The sequence below is a fragment of the Trachymyrmex septentrionalis genome, unplaced genomic scaffold (assembly GCF_001594115.1).
Source record: "Trachymyrmex septentrionalis isolate Tsep2-gDNA-1 unplaced genomic scaffold, Tsep1.0 scaffold138, whole genome shotgun sequence".
Classification (NCBI taxonomy): Eukaryota; Metazoa; Arthropoda; class Insecta; order Hymenoptera; family Formicidae; genus Trachymyrmex; species Trachymyrmex septentrionalis.
Window position 1 is genome coordinate 63,527 of NW_017304522.1, and position 8,698 is coordinate 72,224.

Genomic DNA, 8,698 nt, shown 5'->3' on the forward strand with positions numbered 1-8,698 from the left:
AAAATACAAGAAGCGTAAAGAGAAAACGACCGACGCGTACGAATGTCGCCAACGCTCTGAAAAGACAAAAAAGGAGCGTGGCCGCTATGTTAAATTGCCGGCGCGAGAGGGCGCTGTAGAACACGGATCGGTTCGCGGTAGTATCGCGCTAAGAGAAACTGATTATTTCCAACAAAAACTGCATTTCATATTCAGAATATTGAATTGAGCAGTATTCACGTTGCACAGAGAAATGACTGATATTATTTTTTAATTTAACCGAATTATAAAAATTGTACTTCTTATATTCACAATTCTGAATTGAGTAGTATTTACGATGCACAGAAAATGCTAACATTATTTTTAGATTAAAAGGCATAGAGATATGCTCTATGCAATTCTGTTAAGTCCAAGCTCTGCGCGCATGCAGAACTGAGGGGGTGAACGTAACAAGGAACCGAATCGTTAGACCGATTTGGTCGTGTCCGGGCTCCGGACCGCAAGGGAGCCGTGGGGAAGGACCGACGCAAATCGGGAGGCGCTTCGCTTCGTCCTGAGGCTGCTAACGAGCCGGGGGTCGAACGGAGGACGAAGTGGAAACCTCTGCTCCGCTAAACGGACACACGAGTCGGACGTACTTCGAAAAAGGGCCCAAACTGGGTCAGTGTGCCGAGAGGGGCGCACTTTAACGCCAGCTGCGCCAGTACGGCCGTATGCCCTGACTTTCGGTCATGGAACTTAATCCAGGTGACCGGGGAGAGGGCGAAGTGCAATCGCGGGAGAGCTTAATAATACGAGGAGAGGTATTATTTAAATAATGACTACCGAGAAGTTAATTTTACAATGATATAATTAAGAAAAAAAAAACTGGAGTGATACATTTTTGAAAAAAATATAAATACAATTTTATCAGGTAAATACAATAATACAATTGTTGGTTTTCTGGATTAAATGTACGCGTTTATCGATGTGTGAGAGTGTGTGTGTAAAGTATCATAGCAAAATGGAAGGGAGGAATTACGGAGAAAATAACGGGAGGATAAAAAGAGAAGGAGGTTTTGGTGAGTGGATTTGAGAGAGTTTGGCCTAATTTTCCTCGGATGATGATAGTATTAGCGGACATGAACGACCAGTTGACAAGAGGCGAACAATTATCGTGCGGCGACGGCGACAGATTGAAATTATAATCTGAACGGACTGCAATATTTTCATTTTCTTATAGGAGATCAAAAGGGAGAAAGAAAGAAAGAAAAGAATAAAAATAAAATAAAACAAATGAATAATAAAAAAAATAAAATGAAATATTGAAATAAGTTACCAAAAGATAAAGCGAGGAGGGAGCCAGAGAATAGAGATATACTGACTTACTACTGAGATGCTTATCGTTGGAGATCCTCCGGTCAGGATGTGCAAGGCTGTAATGTTTCTTTAACACTGACTCTACTGGAGAAAGAGGGCTTCGGAAATCGGATAGAACTTTTTGAGTATCGCGACAAACTCACTGACCCTATTGGGACAAGTACAACTCCGGAACTTAGAAAAAAATTTGCTATCTCATGCAAGAATTGCGGAACCGCGATTTTTATACTAATCGCCCCAGATTACTCAAATTTGGATTGGTGGAATAGGTTTCGTTGGCTGGTAGTAGGAAATTTGACTTTTCTAATTAACATTTTACTTGATAATAATTATCCATTGATTTTTATTTTTGACATTGTTAATCAACACATAAAAAATTTAATTAAAAATAGACACTCGATACATAAAGATTTAGTTGACAATGTCAGTACGAAAGAATCAGCTTTTTGGCTTACGGTACCATTCATTCCTTTTCACACAGAAAAGTTTAAGCGATTTAATAGAAACGACATCAGGGTTTCTTTCCATAGTCCTAACAAAATGGGGAAATATATCAAAGTTCAGAAGGATACTTGTCCCCAAACATCTAGGAGGAATGTGATCTACAAGATATCGTACAATAATTGTGATGCGTCGTATGTTGGGCAAACGGACAACTAAAAACCAGAATTACTGAACACCGTAATCATGTTAGACGTAAAACTTCTGCCCGCTCAGCCATAACGGAGCACAGACTGCAATATGATTTCCAATGGGACAAAGTCAGAATTCTACAATAGATGAAGAGCTTTGCTATAAGAAACGCCTAATTTCCGAGATGCTCAACATTAAAAAACAGGATAACTGCTTGAATTTACAAACTGACACGGAAGGTCTTTATAAGGCATATTTGCCTATTGTAAATAGAGTTTGACTTTGCGATATCGACGATCCGTCTCTTCTCTCAGTCCTTGGTGATCTGTATTAGCGAGCGCACATAACAATCGATATACAATGTTCGTCTTACACATCTACTTAATTCTGTGTATTCTGATGGTCATACTTGTACGGTTAGGTTATCGGTTAGGTCCCAAACGGGTAGGTTTTTTTTTGTTTGGGGCGACGTAACCTCGCTTTAAATGATTACCATACATGAATAATTATATATTAATTCTGGCTAAAATTTGATCTGGAAGGGTTTGAGGAGTAATACTTTCCAGGTGTCATATCATTAAATGAATTGTGGCATCATCTCATAAAGATTTACCAGACTTATCGAACCACCCTTATTACAATAATTAAGTAAATACAATTTTTCGTTGTTTTATTGTTTTCGCTATCCCTATCCTATATCCTAGGCAGTACAAATTTGGATACATGTCCAAAATTGCGGCATAAAACGTCTTAAAGATTTATGTTATGGCATCTTAAAGAGATCTTAAAAACATTTTATGTGCCAATTTTAAACATTGTGCTATCTGAAATTGTCAATAAATTGTTGACTTACAAATATTGTATCATGTTTCACATACTGTTTTATGATTTCACTTGGTTCATTCCAGAAATATATTGAAATTAGAAATAAAAAAATAGACCTAATTAATATGTACAGTATATCTAAAATCAGAATTTATCCAAATTTAAAAAATACAATACTTTATATGCGAAATACTACAACGTCTCTTGATGCCATTCAACTTCAACGGTCCGTAAAACTCTCAACATGGCTGACAGTCACATGATCGGTGATCACTGACATCTAGAGAGCCTCACAGGGAGGGAGTGACAAACTGCATCACGTGACTCGGTCTCCTGTGATTGGATCTGGTAATCAAGCTCCAGAGTCATGGTGGGGATATGCCGTTTAAATTAGATGACTACAATACGCTATTGTTACCTTATGTTGCAATTTCCTTCTCGATTGGTAAGGTCTTGGTAAGTAATACGCATTATTAATCTTGGAAGTATATATAATACCTTTCTCTATTGTACATATATACATGAAATAAATAAACTCAACCATGAATCCAATAAAAATACTTACGTCTTACAATTATAACAGTACTTGAGATACACAATTATAACAGTAATTGAGATACACTTACAATTATAATAGTACTTGAGTTTTAATAAAAACTATTATGAATTATTATGTTGTTTATAAAACTACGAATTTTTACATTTTGGATATCAGGATTTGTGCATATTACAAAATGCCTACCGGGTGTAGTGCTCTCAAATGCACGAACTCTAATAAAGACAAATATTGTTGCACGTTTGCCCGAGATCTTGAAACAAAAATGGATTAATGGTGCCAGAATTCCTGATTGGAAACCTTCAAAATCAGCATTACTATGAAGTTGGTATCGAAGCGTGCATGCAAATGTTTTATAATGTAACTCTCGTAAACACCAACAAAAATAACATACATCAATGTTATAATTTCTCACTCAATATCAATATATTAAATTCAATATAATATGACTGGATGTAACGATTACGTAATTGCGTGACAAATTCTAACATATTGATGTTACGTTAATGATAGTTGGTGGGACAGATATTTTTTCTCTAACGTATTCCTCTTATTTTTTAGGATCTCTTATTTTAGGATCATATTTCCATTCATCAGAATTATACCGCATTGGTAGCAAAAAAACTTATAAACAAAGATGTCATACCAAGTTTGTTTTGCAAATGTCAACAACCTATAAAAAAGAAACCTCTTGCAGAAATTCAACCAGAACAGCGATTTAATGAATCAATTAAATTTCTTCTTCACAAAAAGATAGATTTAAGAAGTGATCATTCGTGCTACAGAAAATTCTGAGGAGCAAGAAAACAAGAATTGCAAAAGAGAGCAGTATTTAAATGAATTACAAGAACATAATTATGATTTATTTTCCAAAAAAAGAAAGTTACGTAAGAAATATATCCATTCTGCATATTGTGTTGTAATGAAAGAACCCATTGATATAAATACATTAAAGACATTCTCTGAAGAAGAAAATTACATATCAAATTCTAATCTAGATATACATATATCATTAGAATGTACTGCAAACCAAATATTGTTTACGGAGAATTTACCTAGTCCAGAAGAATATGAAATACTAAAAGAAAAATTAAAAATGGCTGAAAAGGAAAGAGATATCCTAAAGTTAATGACTTAAAAATACAATATATATAGAGGAAAATAGTGAAATAATTAATTCAGTTCTTAATAAAGATCAACAAAGAACAATTGTATACGGTATTACAAAAGATTCCAAGTGGTTAGAAAACAATCGAAAAAGAATTGAACTTGCATTTTGCATGTGGATCACATGGTTATAATCAGATACTTAAACTTGTTGCTCCATTTCCTTCATTGAGAATTCTAAGAAATAAGATACAGCACATTAAATTTGAACCAGGAATATTTGAAGATATTTTTAAATATCTGCAGTTGAATCATTCCTCATATTCCACGTATATGGAAAATCTGTGGACTAGTATTTGATGAAATGGCGATTAAAGAACAAATCGATTTTGATACAAGTACAAAGGCATATATTGGAAATGTGACATTGCCTGGCAATACAAATAAATTGGTATGTAAAGCTTTACTTTTCCAATTGTTTGGACTTGGTTTTCATTGGAAGCAGTATGTAGCTTACCACTTTACTCCATCTTATTCATTAAATGACAATTAAAAAAGTTATTTTAGAAATACTCCAAAAATGTCATCATGTAGGTTTAAAAGTAATTGTTTTGGTTTGTGATATGAGAAATACAGGATTGCTGACAAAATTAGGATTTAAAATTACAAAGGCTGATATGGTGTACACTATAACACATCCTTGCGATCCAGAGATCATGTTACAGTCCAGATCCTGTTCATATTTTTAAAAATTTGAAAGAAATAGCTATGACAAATCAATTTATTTACTTGTCACAGGATGATAGAACTATAATTTACTTAGTAATGTTGTTGATAGAGGTCATATTGAGTGGTTTCATTCATATCAGTCTCAAAATTGCATGGAGCTAAAACTTACACCTAAATTAAGCAAAACAGTATTAAAACCAAACCATTCCGGTAAAATGAAAGTCACAAATTCTACTAGAGTTATTAAATCATTCCACTGCATCTGTGTTAACATTTCTAGTCCGAAAAGGTGACTTCCACAAATGGAAACAACAGCCTGGTTTATTAGATTGATTAGAGAATGATTTGATATAATGATTGGAAGAAACCATGCTTTCAGTTTTCATAATCTTGAAAAATATAATGATACAATAGAACTTCTATTGTATCATTGTATCAAAATCAATGATTCAATTACAAGATCATCTTTTAAACGAGGAAGAGTTTCTTTTCTTTTTTCCAGGCCTAGCAAGTCAAGATAGTTTGGAAAGTGATTTTTCAAACATACGTAGAGGATATCCCAAGTCAACAGCTCTTTAATTCAAATACAGATTAAGACAGATGTATATAGTAGGAAACCACGCAATACCTATCTCCAGTTATACAATACATATGATAAAGTATCTTTCCTTTTGAATGTACTTCTAACTAAATTAAATGAAAAAGAAGAAATTATAGAAATACATTCCCTAATTTAAATGATAACGAGCCTATGTTAGAGACTACAACAAATATTTTATAGAATGTGTAGATATGTTGTTTTGAAATTGAGGAATTCATCAAATGTAAAGATTGTTATCTGAAATTGCAAGATAATTATGATTTGACATTTATACCATCCTCTTTATCTGCCTTTATAGCTATTTCAGATTATACTCCTGGATCTCAAATAAGAGTTAGTAAAGAAATGTTTCATATTCTTGAAGGAACAGAAAAAATTATATGGAAAGCCAAGTCTAAATTATTACTTTTAGACAAGGCTTTGAATGACAGTTTAGTATCTTATCTTCATATTGCTTTGAAACGTTTCCCTTTAAGTACTTGTCATTATGTTAAACACAAATTAATATCTCGATTTGTATCAATGCGCGTAAAACAATTATCGATAACTCTGAATGCAAAAAAAATGAACAAGAATAAATCATCAGCTTTTGGAAGTAAGACTATGGGAGCAGGAATATTAACTGATAACTTCAAACAGAAAAATTATGCACAAAAAGACTGACTGGAGATAAAGTTATTTTTAAGATTAAAACAAAACTATTATTTTGTAAGTATTATAGTTATTTTGTAATATCGCATTTTTATATATGTTAAATTTAAAATGACAAATGATCTCAGTAATATTCTTGATCTTTTATTTTTATTTTATTTATTTAGAGTTATTCTATATTTGAATTTATTTAGAGTTATTCTATAATCTATTATTGATTGTCATTTTATGTGATTAAATTATCAATATTTTTTTGTTTTTGTTAGAAAATTTATAATAAATGTTGTGTAATATATTTTATTAAAAATTTATGTTAAATAAATATTTTATATTTTTCTTTTATGAATGACATATATATTTTTTATGATGTTCGTAATTAATCTTTTATGTTTTTTTTACGATTAAAAAAAATCAAACATAATTATTTTTTGCCACAAATTTTATTTTTATTACCAAACCACTTTAATATTAAAAACATAGAACATTTTCTTTTTGTAGCGTAAAACATGTCAAATTTCGTGCCAAATAAACCGTTTTTGCGGGGAATTTTACTGCACTATTTTATTCAGAAGAAATCTGCAGCTGAAGCACACAGAATTCTTGTTGGAACCTATGGTGATCATGCTCTGTCGGAAAGAACATGCAGAGATTGGTTTAACCGATTTAAGAATGGTGATTTTGATGTTCAAGATAGAGAACGCAGTGGTGCACCAAAAAAGTTTCAAGACGAAGAATTAGAAACATTACTTGCTGAAGATCCATGTCAGACGCAATCCGATATTGCAAAATCATTAGGAGTTGATCGAACAACAGTTTCGAAACGTCTGACAGCATTAGGAATGATACAAAAGGAAGGATCTTGGGTGCCGTACGAACTGAAGCCGAGAGACGTCGAACGGCGTCTTGTCACGTGTGAACAGCTGCTTCAACGACAAAAAAGGAAAGGTTTCTTACATCGTATTGTGACTGGTGATGAAAAGTGGATATACTACAGTAATCCCAAGCGTAAAAAATCGTGGGTTAAGCCCGGCGAAGCAGCAGCATCAACGCCAAAGCAGAATATCCACGGTTCCAAGCTCATGCTGTGCATTTGGTGGGATCAGCTGGGGATAGTGTATTACGAGCTGCTCCAACCCAACCAAACCATCACAGGAGATCTCTATCGACGACAATTGATGCGTTTGAGCCGAACAATGAAAGAAAAACGGCCGCAATATGAGCAAAGACACGATAAGGTGATTTTGCTGCATGATAACGCTCGGCCGCATGTCGCGTCACCGGTTAAAACATACCTGGAAACGCTGAAATGGGAAGTCCTACCCCACCCGCCGTACTCTCCAGACATTGCGCCTTCTGACTACCATTTATTTCGATCGATGACTAACGACCTGGCTGAGCAGCACTTCATTTCGTATGAAGAAACGAAAAAATGGATCGATTCGTGGATAGCCGCAAAAGAAGTGTCGTTTTTTCGACGTGGAATTCAAATGCTGCCAGAAAGATGGGAAAAAGTAGTCTCCAGCGATGGACAATACTTTAATTGACTTGTTTTTTTATTATTTTTTTTAAATAAAGGATTTATTTTCACAAAAAACGGCGAGAACTTATTCACACTCCCATATACATATTCAAACTTTCACTTTTGAAATCTTAAGTAGCTATAATAAATTCTATATAAATAGTATATACATCATAAATAGTATTGGGTGGTCCGGAAAGTCCGTGCGGATTTTTTCATTGATTTTTCAAAAGTTTTTTTATTTGTTGCGAAATTTTCGTTACGATTATATCATTCGCTAGAGCAAAGTTTCAGCTTTAAGAATCTGTTTTTTAAATTGCGATATGATGATTTTTATCGGAGTTATGAGCAATCGAAATCAGAATGCTTCTTTACTTAACTCGCGAATAACTCAGAAACAAAAAATTATAGGAACATTTTTAAAAAATGATTTTGTAGGGAAAGCTTTAAGTTTTCACGATGGGTAGTCGAAAATTTTCGTAAATTTTTTTTGGGCACGTGAGAGACCCCCAAAGTGAAAAGAAAATTTTTTATCTTTTTCAGCTCGTAGTTTTTGGTATGTAAAAATTATCATTATCAAACTCATATAAACTTAAAAAATGTGATAAGCTTTTAAAAGTAGAGATTTCAAGCTTTAAAACCCTTTTTTTAAATTTAAATTTCGTTCATTTTTGACGAAGGTATCGTATATACAATTTTTCATTGTAAAATCCGCACGGACTTTCCGGACCACCCAATA

The 8,698-nt window shown here is 33.4% G+C and overlaps 1 pseudogene; it reads left to right on the forward strand.

Moving 5' to 3' along the window:
* The first annotated feature begins 3,516 nt into the window (after positions 1–3,516).
* LOC108745343 lies at positions 3,517–5,932 on the forward strand (annotated as a pseudogene).
* Positions 5,933–8,698: the final 2,766 nt, after the last annotated feature.